This window comes from Galleria mellonella, unplaced genomic scaffold, assembly GCF_026898425.1.
Source record: "Galleria mellonella isolate WM207_F2 unplaced genomic scaffold, CSIRO_AGI_GalMel_v1 utg117, whole genome shotgun sequence".
Classification (NCBI taxonomy): Eukaryota; Metazoa; Arthropoda; class Insecta; order Lepidoptera; family Pyralidae; genus Galleria; species Galleria mellonella.
This window is the reverse complement of record NW_026441980.1, coordinates 3,095,200-3,109,500: the sequence shown is the minus strand read 5'-3', so window position 1 is coordinate 3,109,500 and position 14,301 is coordinate 3,095,200.

Here is a 14,301-nt window from a genome sequence, read left to right as displayed (position 1 = left end):
GAATTTATTTATTATAATTTATTGTTATTATTATAGTTTGGATGGTTGTAATATTCAGGTTAATGTAATGATTTTTGTATGTTTATCCCTTATTTCAGACACAATGTACATTGTTTTTTGAATAAATGACAAATGACTAATGACTAATGATTATTTTGATTATCTTTATCACCAATTTGTTAATCAAGAAAACGTTTAATAACTAGCTTTATCCTGCGGCTTCATCCGCATGAGCCAATTTATAAAATGTCCACTATATATGTGCTAAATTAGAATGTAACCTACCCGTCTACTAAATTTAATTCAAATCCGTTCAGTGCTTTTTTCATAAAAGAGTAATAAACATCCGTGCGTCCGTTCGTCGTTACAAATTTTCGCATTTGTTATATTAATATTATTTTAAATTCACGTGCATCCATTATGGATATTTTTTTCAATAGTCGCGTGCAGTAAACGGATTGTGATGTCGTACCTACTTAGAACGAGTCAAATCTAGATATAGGCGGTTGGAGTCTAGCACTGAGCCACTATAATTGAACTGTTAGGCTCGATTCCAATGAGTTTTGGGACCTACCTCTACGAAATTGACTTCGGCGCTGTAGAGTTGCAGGCGAAAAATAACCATTTTCCTATATTTTTAACCGACTTAAAAAAGAAGGCTTTCAATTCGATGGTATTTTTTATGTTTGTTATCTCATAACTCGATTAGTTATAAACCGATTTGGAGAATTCTTTCTTATCTCAAAAGATACTTTCAAATTAGTCCCATAGAAATTTTATCCAAATCGGTTCGATAATTTTTAAACTGAAATTGATAAATTTAAATAACTTTGTCACGATGAAGTCAGATTTTTTGAAACTATCTATTACAAAACAAACCACATTTGTTAAACAACTAATTTTATTTGCCCGTAAATTCATTACATACGAGTAGATATTGTAATTTTTTCTTTTAAAGAAAAAATTTTTTTCCTTAATGTCTCCTACTTACAGGCGTCGTTTAATATTATTTAAGCCGTTACCTGTCCACTGCTGGACATAAGCCTTCAGTTTTGCCAGTAATTGTCACACTTGACTGGCGGGTTGGCAACCGCAAATAGGCTTTTAGAGATGTTTTAAGAGGGACGCTGCTACCCATCCCACTCCCTCCCTTAGTTGCTTCATACGACACCCACGGGAAAGGAAGGGGTGGCCCATTCTATGCCGAGCAGACATGACATAGAAATCGTTTAATTACAATTTTAGAATATTAGCAAAATGATTTCTTACCATAGACGACGTAAGAGGTAGCCAGGTGCCAGTGCCCATTCCGGAATGTGAGCGGCAGACAAAAATTTATCTGAATAAACTATATAATGCTTTTTGTAAAGGGCAAAGCCCACCCTGGATATAATCTATACTTATAATAAATCTGTAGAGAGGTCAATTCTGTACACGAAATATATTTCCAAAATAACTATCATTGAGTGATTAGTGATCGATACTGATGCCAAAAATGCAATCAGTAAACTTTTTGTCTGTCTGTCTGTATGTTCTTTATAGAAACAAAAACTACTCGACGGATTTTAACGAAACTTAGTACAATTATTCTTTATACTCCTGGGCAGGTTATAGTATACTTTTCATCACGCTACGATCAATACGAAGCAGAGTAGTGAAGGAAATGTTGGGAAAACGGGAGAAGTTACTCCATTTTTAAGCTTCCGTCGCGTGTGCAGCCTTAATGGCCACTTTTTAAAATGTAAAAATGTCCACCCGTGCGACGCCGGGACGGGCTGCTAGTATTAAATAAAGTATTAACTTAATTAAAAGTTAATACTTTTAACTGCCACATATGGTGCAAGTACATTAAACGTACTGTATACTAATCATAAATTTATCTATGTCAGCTGAGTCGCGAACGCGGATAGGTTATTATCTGTCGCTGATTAGAGCCTAGAACTCGGAGCTGCGCCGTCGCCCTGCGCTGTTCATTTTGATGTATTACACGCCTATTGACGTTGAGTTATTAAGGTTATGCCGATGGGTTATGTCAACTTGCTCTCAGTAAAATATGCTGTTTAGGTTTTTTTTAATGAGTGATAATGGAATGGACGCTCTATCGGTATACGCTGGCGGGGCACCAGTGAGGGATGATAGGTGACAACGAAAGCAGGTTAGTTAGCCCATCTTAAGGAATTCTACTAGAATTAATCACGATGGTTTCCAGGGGTAACCGCGTGGAGGTCGACCTGACAGGGTGTAATGCTAGCAATAAGCCAATTAGACCCCATTGCAAATAATCACTTTCCCCCCGCTACTTAGGTATTACTATTTTTAACTCGCGACTGTAAAGAGAGAGAGATAAATTTGAAACCTAATCTATACGAATTCACCGTATCGATTCCGCCATAGAATGGACCACCCATTCCTTTCCCCATGGGTGTCGTAAGAGACGACTAAGAGAACTTAAGGGCGAGGGATGGGCAGCAACGACTCTCTTAAAACATCCCCAAAGGCCTAACTGCGGTTGCCAACCCGCATGACAAGCGTGGCAACTAATGGCAAAACTCCCCTTATGGTGAAGCCTTATGTCCAGCAGTGGATAGTTAACGATTGAAATGATGATGACGATCTATACGAATTATCAAATTAAACGCTTGTTGTTAAATATCTTGTTTTATGTTTCGCTCAAAAATTAATTACTCCTAGAAAATTAATGTTTAATTTTATCTTTATAAATAGAAAATATGTGCTCATTCTTATTAAAGATATTTTTATAATACTTAGAACAGCAAATAGTCTAATGGCCCACCTGATGGAAAGTAGTAACAATTATGTTTTTTTTTATACAACTTAGAATGGCAAACAAGCTGACGGCCCACCTGGTGGAAAGTGGTAACCGTCGCCTATAGACATGAGCAGTACCATGGACATAACAGAGTATACTGTTTCGCCCAAGATACCCCCCATGCGTTGTCATTCTTCAGGACTCAGGTGTTATTCCTCTGTACCCAGTAAATTCACGCCATATCCCACCCTTCAAACCGAAACACAGCCATGCAAACACAACTGCTTCACGGTAGAAACACGAATGGGGCAGAGGTACCCAAGCAATCGACTTTTGTACAAAGTCTCCCTCTGGTCTAACATCAGAGACATTACAATTTGCTGCCCCTAGTACTTCTCATACGTTACCATTCCTGAGAACTACGGTATTATGCCTCCATATCCTATAATTTCATTACTATAATCCACCCTTTAAACTAAAACGCAAGCATGCCAACACAGGTGTTTCAAAGCAGAAATACGTGTGGGACAGAGGTGACAAATAAATAATTTGTCCTAACTAAATTAAGTTATATTGTTATATATAGCATACGTATATAAAATAATAATAATAGTTTGCTGTATCCCTTTCTTAATAAGGGAGATATGAATTAAAAAAAAAAATAAAGTTTATTTCATCTCCACAAATTACAAAAAATCTACGAAGTTTTTACTTTTACACAAAAATATTTAAATGAAAATAACCTGTGGTAAATGGAATGGAAACTAAACTTTATCAGAATTATTTTTAGTTATAAAATACATTGAGTAAAGTATATAATCTCTTGAATGTATTCTATATAGAATGGAAACCAAAATAAATAAATAAATATTTTTTTAATTTCATATTTTAGATTTTTTTTAATTTGATAATAGGCACTTGTAATTATTTCCCTTAATGTTTTACTTTCTTAATTATACTATATTATCATGCCTACTTGTATAACAATTAGTCCGTTGCCCTAAGGTTGTCTTGAAAACATTGCTCTGAGCAATAAGACCACCTTACTGTACTTATACAACTGTATCGTTACATTTGTTAATTGTCTTGCTCATTTACGACATTGTATAATGCAAATAAAGTATACTCATTCATTCATTCATTTTTTCCTCAACGTATTCTAAAAATATACTATGTATTTTAAATGTACGCGTAATAACAACCAGTTCCGTTTTATATATATATATTATTTATAATATTTTACATTATATTTGTTCAACACTCTCTATTCGTATATACACCTGTCTCTCCTGCAATTCTATTTAATCGCCATTTGATCTTGCAAATTGACAGGTTTTAAATTAGACCAGAAAATATCCAAGCACTTACTATGAATTGAAGCTCGGTGGCTTCCTAAATTGAGGTCTCGTATGGAGGGGCTTTATTAGGGTATAGCGAGCGATAACATGTCGACTCTAGAGGCTGTTCGCTGACATACTGAGCAGGACTGAAGCTGGTAAGGATGTAGGCGTGAAAGCGAATTTAGTTTGGTAACTACTGGTATTGGTCATAAAATTTTTATAAGATTGTGTTCTGAGAAATTGTTTGAAATGATCTCCACAGCCACCTTTTATCATCTCGCCATCGACAGGGAATTCATCCTTACAGGTTAAAACCTAAATGGTCGAGTAGAGTACGGACTCCTCCTACAAACGTCGAGACTATGGAGATTTCTACGAAAGACAAAAATATGGGGTCTTTCAAAAAGAGTGTATTAAGATTTCTTCAGGATCAGCAACACGCATGTGACATCCTTAGTATTATTGGCGTCCAAACGTTACAGTGACCGTTTACCATCAAACGGGCTCTATGCTTGTTTTTGCCTTTGTGGTATAAAAAAATAACAGGCTTAATGCTAAAAGCATTCTCTCTCAGTCAGCCATAGGGAAGTGTCAGAATACTGGAATGCGGTACTAAAAATTATTAATATACATACACACTAAAATTATATATATAAACGAATAAATATATATAAATAACAAATATACTTACACATATATAAAATATACTATATTATACACGAAATTGAAGATAATATTAAGTACTTATCTGCAGGGATGAACAATACTTCATATTCAGATTATTGTATTTATATTTAGGGTTCCAAAAACTGCTGGCAACCCTAACTGTCTCAAGAACCGAACTCGTTAAGTGTAGTATAGTAACGGCGAGGCGAACCTCGAACGCGTCTCGAGTCTCGTCTCATCGCACCTCGTCCCACACCTCCGCTCCTAACACCAATTTGTGTCAAACACTCATCCAGATACATTCGATGTGGCCTAATTCGTAATGAAACCTGGCATCCGAAATGGAATTAAAGAAATCGTCTTTAGAATTGAGCACGTTGATAAATTCACTTTATATTCTAGATAAACCGATCTTCTGTCAAACAATTTACCAGAGGGAGACTTTGTACAACAGTCGTTTGCTGGGGCACCTCTGTCCCATTCGTGTTTCTACCGTGAAGCAGTTGTGTCTGCATGGCTGTGTTTCGGTTTGAAGGATGGGATGTAGCAGTGAATTTACAGGGTACAGAGGAATAAAACCTGAGTCCTCAGGAATGGCAACCCATGGGGAGTATCATGGGCGAAACAGTATACACTGTTATGTCCATGGTACTGCTCATGTCTATAGGCGACGGTTACTACTTGCCATCAGGTGGGCCTCAGCTTGTTTGCCATTCTAAGTTGCATAAACAAAATCTGTAAGTGAAATCACCATAGCAATTGCTGTTAAGGACGGTAAGGATCAATAACTGTTTCACATACGAGGTTTGTCCGGAAAGTACGTATAAAAGTTTTTTAAAAATTTTATTTTACAATTATTCAGGTAAATCAATTTTATCCCCTTCAAAGTACTCCCCCTGTGACATAATGCACTTGTGCCAACGCCGTTTCCACTGTGAGAAGGCTCCTTGAAAGTCCTCTGGTTGTAGGTTTCTCAGCTGCCCCGTCGTAGCTTTTTTTATCTCATTTATGTCCCCCAAATGCCGCCCCCGAAGTACCAATTTGGTTTTTGGGAACAAGAAGAAGTCACACGGGGCCAAATCCGGCGAATAGGGGGGGTGTTCGGTCACCGTAATGGAATTTTTACTCAAAAACTCACGGAACGATCTTGGCGCAAATTTTTTTCATTTGAAGTTCGTTTCTTAGAATTTCGTGGACCACGGTTTTGCCCAAATTAAGCTCTTCAGCCACCTGTCTGACCGTTAAACGACGGTCCCCATTAACACAAGTTCGAATTCTTTCCACGTTTTCGTCGGAATGTGAAGTGGAAGGACGTCCTGAACGTGGGTCATCTTGAACGCTTTCTCGGCCCTCTCTGAATCTTTTTAGCCACTTGTGGACGGTTGGTTCCTTCACAGCATCATCCCCATAAACTGTTCTGAGATCGGCAAAAATTTCACGGCCATTCTTGCCGAGTTTCGAGAGAAACTTGATTACGACGCGCTGCTCTTCAACAGAAGCGGGCTCCATGCCGACGGGGTTTCGTTAAGAGGTAACTTCACAGATGGCGTGACAAGCCAGTTCACACCGCACGGCGGTCAGACCAGAACTGAAGCATTGTTAGGGACATAAGGAAGGGGTCCTGCGCTTACCTGGCCTCCCCACTCCTCTTTCTCGCATTCCAGAACACTTTTATACGAACTTTCCGGACAGACCTCGTAAAAGAAGCTAATATGAATAATATTTTTGCAGTGAAACACCCAGCAATCAAATTAGAAGAGTTTATTACTTGTACAACAATCAACAACGAAACACATATGGCTACCTAGGATTTACACCTTATTGACACACGCGGCAATGTTGCCAACAGATAAAAAACAAGGTTACCATTCTACAAATAATATTATGCACAGATTACACTGTCTCTATCTAATAGGAGCGCACATAAACATCCACGGCCTTCTTTTCAAACTCCATAGAAATAAAAAAAAGTTTCAACAACAAAATGGCAGACAAGCTGACGGTTGTTCTGATGGAAAGCGGTAACCGTCGACTAGAAGAGAATACACTAGACATGAACACTGTGATGCATAGTACTTCATGAATTACCATTCCTGATGCGTTGTGAACGCCGTGATCGTATCGCCGCGTTGTATCTCCGTGCCGTATTTAATGTCATATATAAATACTCTTTCTTTCATGATTACAAAATAAAGACAGAAATATTAAACTGGATGAATCAAGAAAAAAAAATGTGTGTAATTTATAAAGGCCTTTTTAGCATTTAGTTTCTCCCGGCCAATGAAATTTATGTTAAACCAAGTCTTATTCACTTACTGTAGTATAATATATACACACATCAACACCATCTAGGGATATTTTGAATTTTCTCAAATTACTAAAATAATAATATAAATAACATGCAACATGTATATATTTTTGACAAAAAAAAATTTCCAAAAACTATGATAGGTAAATTGAAACATTCGAATTTCACCTTAGTAATGCCGCGCAAATCAATTGTTTTTAATTATTTTTTAAATTCAAATTTAGAATCGTTAAAAAGGCCTATAAAATAAGATATCTTAAAAAAAAGGCCAGTATTTTTAGAATTTAAGAACTTTATATGAAATATCCCTAGGTGGTATTGAGGTGTGTATATATGTATATATAATAAAGTTACTCATTTATGCTTCGTTAGCTAAACATATTTTAGCCAAATTTTATACATAGATAGACATATTATTTTAAATTAAACGTAAAACCGCGGATTGCAGCTATTGTATAATAAACATTAAACTACACAAATTTAACAAAAAAATACTTTATGAAAACGTAACTAACTACAACGCAAAGTAAATTGATCTTCGGCTTATAGTTACCTACCTACTAGCGATTTGTCAGGAAAATGTGATTGGCACATAATTTATAGCGCTACCTTTTTGTAGTAAAAGAAAATATTAGTTAATTTAATTTTATACCTGTATCAATACAATAAAAAATATAACTTCTGAACGATAAATAAAACCTTTATTATAAACAAAAGTGTTTTTATAAAGCTGGACACATTTGACCCTGGGTACTATTATGCGTGAAGATAAAATCGAGTAAGAATAGAGTAATATATCTATGGACCAAAATTGATACAGTTGTCTCAAGAGATTGCCCTGTCGATAAGACCACCTTTTGCACCGTTGTGACATATTTTTATTTGTACTTTATGCTACTGTACTTTTCACTTGAGTTTTCTTTATATATTTTTAGTTTTTTGATGCTATAATGAGTTAAATAAATAAAGTTCTTCAATTAAAATTGAATAAGATTTATTTTAATAATAAGAACCCGCCAAACACTAAAGTTCCAATTTAACTAACTATCTTGATAAGGCTCTCTGCCGAGGATTCCCCGGGAGACCACAACATGGGGTTCTTCCAAAGGGGGGTAAACAGGTTTCTTCAGGGTCGGCAACGCGCGCGTAATACCCCTGGTATTGCAGGCGTTCATAGGCTACGGTAACCACTTATCAGGTGGGCCGTATGCTTGATTGCCACCTCAGTGGTATAAAAAAAAATACTATGTTAATCTTGGGTATACATTGAAACATGAAATACAAAGATATTTAAACAATACTACACAATATTATACTTTTAACCTTGGAGACTCTAAAAGAACTCCTACCTTACCACTTATTACCGACGTCCTACGCGTTTATATCACAGCCCGTTCCCACATTTACGACGCATAAAATAAATAAAATACGCCCTAAACGTAACCCATAACTTTCTCGACGCTTCTTTCGTGGAGGCGACATATTTCATAAGGTCGATCTCGCCTTCGTCTTACTCCATAAAGGTATCGAGAATCACAACCTAATCGAATACTTTACGATATTATAAGAAACCACTTTCAATAAAGGAACTACTATTGGTTATCTAAGGGTCGTCACAAACGAGCGACACTTCGTACCAAGAAGTTTACACTCCATTCTATTCCTGCCATTTGTAACCAATATGACACTTTCAGCCGACTTCAAAAGAGGGAGATTCTCAATTCGATTGTATTTTTTTTTGTTTGTTTTCCAAAACTCGGCCAGTTCTAAACCGATTTGGAATTTTTTTTTTTTTTTTACCTTACAGATTGGTCTCAAAGGAATTTATTATCAAAATTAATTTAGTTTCTAAGTCAAAATAACTGGTTTTATCACAATTCAAGTTTTTTTTTTTCTGGAACCTAATCTAAATTAGATTCTATGATATGTGTACGTCATTTTATTTTATTAATATAATAAAATTGTAACAGTGTAATATATGTATATGAAACACATTTAAAAAAATTGTGTAAGACATTTTAGTAGGAGAAATAGAAACCAAAACAGTATATATATTTTTTCATTTTATCTGTCTCTATGTTTAATCCGGCTATACATTAAAACAACTGCACCTAATAAAATGCTGTTTTCACTGTTATATTCCTAAAGGTCTAACTTATAAACTAGTGTAGGTTTTATCTCGATACACAATCTGAAAGTCTATTATATTGATTTTATTTCTATTTCTTGTACGAAGTAGCGAACACAAAATCTAGTTATAAATAAATAAGATATTGTTTCAAAACTGATTCAGGAATAATAATTCTTGCTTGTCATTTTTAATTACATAAAAAATAGAATAAAAGTTAAAACCCTAAATACCCTTATTTATACCTTTATCCTGGCTTGTATTAATACGTATATTAATACGTATAGATCTAAGGAAATAGTGATAAAATTTTACATTTAAATAAAGTGCGATTCGTGTTTAGTAATTACCTATTATCTGTCATCAAACCAAAAGAAATAAACGGTTCCATAATCATAGTTCAATAAAATAAATACAAGAGACATATATAATAGTTGACTCCTTAATTTTAGTAGAATTACGTTTATTTGTAATGAAATAATTTCTATTCCTACCTACTTATAGTATTAAAATCCCAGAATCCCCACATGGTGCGTAGGTATATACCTATCCTATATATTATTTTATTCCCGTTGGCTGATTTTATTTAATTATATTTTTTTTATTTAAAAAAGCAATGGATATTTTAAAAATCTTACATAAGAATTTTATACGTTAGTTATAAATATATTTATATTATAACTGCATGATCAAAGCTGATGGACACCCACCTGTAAACTAAATTTCGACTGTGCACGATCCCTGTCGAAAACGCTTAGTAGCGAGCCGGCCAATATTTTTATGGGCCAAAGTATGTGGAGGCTCGATATTTCAATTGTTCAGTGGACCGGCACAGTTTATAGGCGGGCGTCGAGTGACGTCGTAATAGGAACACAAACATTACCCTTTTAAATTGAATTTCGCGCAATTTATCAGGCGCTCCTGATAAAATACGGTGCCCCCTCCAACAATTTAATCCGAGCGAGGGGCGGGGGCCTACAGTTATTTATTTAATGACGTTTTGGAGATTTAGCGCTATTTTCAGAATGGGATACATTCAGTCCGTGACGTCTTTTCAAGTCATCACGAATGTGTTTGCAAGTACTTCAAACAGAAAAGATCAGAAAAGCTTTCATTAAGCAAAAGGTTTTTAAAAGATTTTATATAATTCAACTGTAAAAACTGAATAATTATAGTTATCTTTCTTGTTATGACATTTTTTAATAGACAAATTGACTTTTTTATTAGTAATTTCTTTAGGTTTTTTAATATTAAATCCAATTGCAGATGCACGTCTACCTATTAATTTATATTTTAATGCATACTTTAAATACCACACCACTCAATCACCTAAAAAAATAATACAGTTGTTAATAAATGAAAGATAAATAAAAATCGTTAATTCGTTAAAAATACTAATTGTTAAAAAATAATATTGATTCATTCTCGCTTGTCGTTCCTCACTGGTGCTCCATCAGCGTATACCGTTTTTTTTTTTAATTCATTCATGACCATGGATATAAGTCCTTCAATCGCAAGCATAAATGATATAACGTATACCGTTAGCACAAGCTGGGTTACCAGTCCATTATCATGCATAAAAAAAACAATGTCTTGGTCTCCCCCTACCCCTCTTTCTTTCTTTCTTGCCTTCTATTATAATGTTCATAAGTTAATCGTGTTATATCAAGTATCCTAAATTTTTAACCCTTTTGACTTTAATAGTTTATCAATTAGTTAAGGTCCTATAAGGTAACAAAGAAACAAATGTACTTTCATATTTATAATATTATTAAGAATGCTTTATAAGGTAATACTCATTCATTCAATCAATCATTCTATGAATTATTTTTTCGTTAGACAAACCCGTTGCACCAGAAGGGGGATGCGTCTTTAAAAAATACCTACAGCTTGTCACTTCGGAAAGCCGACTGTTGGCGGGAAGTTTCACCGAAGTCGGTGCCAACTCCGGGACCTGTAATGCTATTAAAAGTGGAGTTGGCCAAGTCGCGTCCGCATACAATAGATGTTACTTTAACATTGTTTGCCTAGTGTTCGAACTATGTCCCTGACGCGGCGGTCGTGATGATGTCGCTGAAGTTTTCAAACGTAGTAATGAATTTTTATTTCAAAAATAAAAAAATTTGTCAATTAAATTTTTATTTTGTAAGCAATTTTAGAAAAGGAGGAAGTTCTTCTCATTTTAACAGATTTTTTGGCGATCACTACGTGCGTGCGTGCATGTGTGCGTGCATGCGTGCGTGCGTGCTTGTGTTTATACATGGGTGTATGAGTTTGTATGTGTGTGTGAACTCTTTAAAAATCGCTTTTTAACCACGCAATATACAAATACTTCTTGTCTTCTTAATTCAAAATCTATGTACATATAGATTGTCTGTTATTAGTTACACACGATTAGGTATTTGTTTTATTATGTAGAAAAATTTACTTATTTATTTATAAAAATATTCCAAATCTACCTAACTCTATATTTGATACGTTCCTCTCTTCTAACAAAAAACTCGACAGTTACTCTTTTCAAATTGATTTTTAAACGCGTAGATAATTACTATACTATAAATAGAATGATAACTGCATCATTGCTACACAGAATTAGGACAAGCACCAACAGCATTCTGAAAGTAATAGGCGAAAAATATATTTCGCCTATAATTAGGCATTTCATTTAGATGCTAATCTAGCCAGCTAGGCCACATCTGAACGAATTGCTTTAGTTAGTATGTTTAATTTTTTTTCACTAACATATTATAGCAAAAAAATGAACATATTGTAGTCTGAAATAAAAAAGATTATTATAATGCAAAGTAGATATTTATATTTTATAATACGAAATACTTATTTTCTTTCAAGTAATAAATTTTTATATGAGTCTATTAATCTATCACGTTCAGTATAAAAATTCTTGGCTTTGTGAAATGCATCAAACTCGCGTACCACACGTTTCCCGCTCAAAATTTTACAATATCCCTGACGTTCTGAAACTTTGAACCGTCGAACGGTCGAACTTTGATGAGTTCGACACACGACGGGCGAAAGCGCTCACCAACTGCACAATGGTAGTTTCTTCTTTTGAACAAAACTTTACACGGATTTACTTTGTCATCGTTTTATTTTGCGGGACCCTTTTCTTGTTTTGTCATACGAGTGTAGTGTGTAGGTACTAAAGTTTATTTGTTGTGGTTCTTGTAAGTTATAAGTTGCCATGAATAAATATTTTCTAATATATATTTTTACTAGCACAGCAACCCGAACGGGTGCAATTTATTACAAAATATTGAAGTCATCTACCTACTTATAAAAAAAAAGTATAAATTGAACGTCGATATAAATAATAATATTATAATAATGATATTCCGAAAAAAAACTAAATGACAGTCGAATCCGTTACAACGTCCGTTTGGTGGTTTTTAAAGAAGTTAGCGGAGACACAACTCAAGAGTGACCTTTTTTTTATTTTACTTTTTTAATATTTCGTACATTGTATTTTGTAGCTATGTTTTTATCTTTTAAATTCATGCAGAAATAATATTTTGTATCGACGTAGAAATATCTATATAAAGTACTACGCAATTTCATCGCTTATAAATACCTATAGTAGGGGGGAAAGAGATTGTTAGCAATTGAGTTTGACAGCCCCATTGCTAGCAATATATACTATTAGGTCGACCTCCACGCGGTTCCCCCTGGAAACCATCGTGAACAATTCTTGTTGAATTCGTCACGATGGATGGGCTGACCTGCTTCATTCTTACCTATCATCCTTCACTGGTGCCCCGCCAGTGTATACCGACAGCGCGGGTGGGATTACCATTACATTAACACCCTTTAAAAGGGGGGAAAGGGATTGTTAGTAATGGAGACTGAGAATCCCATTACTAGCAATATACCCAACCAGGTCGACCTCCTCGAAGTTCCCCCTGGAAACTATCATGGTTAATTCCTAAGGAATTCATCATGATGGGCTAACGGGCCTGTTTACATTCTCATCAATCACCCTTCACTGGTACTCCGCCAGCGAATTCCGTTAGCGCAGGCGAGGTTACCATTCCACTTTCACCCATCAAAATAACACCCTTTAAAAAAACCTATAGTAATCGATTATAATCTATGGATTGAAATAGTATCGATTATATCGATAACTAGTTCAAAACAATACTTACTATTTCCACAGATAATATAATACTTTACTAGCTATTACATACATGTTGTTCCCGTCTAAGAACAAGGGTTCCAATATACTCTTGTCATTGTACGAGTAAATTACTTATTTCATCTTTGTCAATTTTATTGGATTTATTGATAATAATCGATTACATCATATCTACATGACAGATTCAGAATCCAAATTGTCATAACCCAATGGAATGCTACCCCAAAGTGCTACCCTAATTTATAATCTGTATGAGTCGTATGTTCGAATGAGATAGACACTGTTGCTAGCAACAAAATGTACTCTTATAAATATAATTATATTTATTTTATATTAGTGGAGCCAACTAACATCGTTATATAGAATGTCATTGTGTCTTGTCCCTATTAAATCAGTCGCTCGCTCTGTGTACGTAGTTAATAACTATTTAATAGATATGTGCAAATATTTTGTATAATCAGTGTTTTTACTCTACAAATACAGTCCACACTCTTAACAGATACTAAAGACCTTCAATTTTCATTTCGACTATTTTACCAGACAGCGGCGGCCTTACCCATTGCGAGGCTCCGGGCGGTAGATCTTTGCAAGGCCCTTTGTCCTTTGTGAAAAGTATGTGATGCAACTAGGTCTGGTTGTTTTGATTTAGGTATTTGTAATTGTCATAAATTATTGGAAAGTTTCCGCTGACTCAAGAAAACTATATTTATTTTATATTTCTTTTTACAATTGTTTTTTTATTTTTTTTTTTTTTTATTTGTATATTTTAGTGTTAGTAATTTTATTCATTCGTGATTAAAATGTCTAAATCGGGAAGTTTTTACAACTTGCCACTAGACAAAATGCCACTCACTGGATGTTTAAAATTTGCTTGAGTTGTTACATGAGGCCCTGGGATTGTTCGCCACCCCCTAAGGCCGCCGCTGTTACCAAAATTCC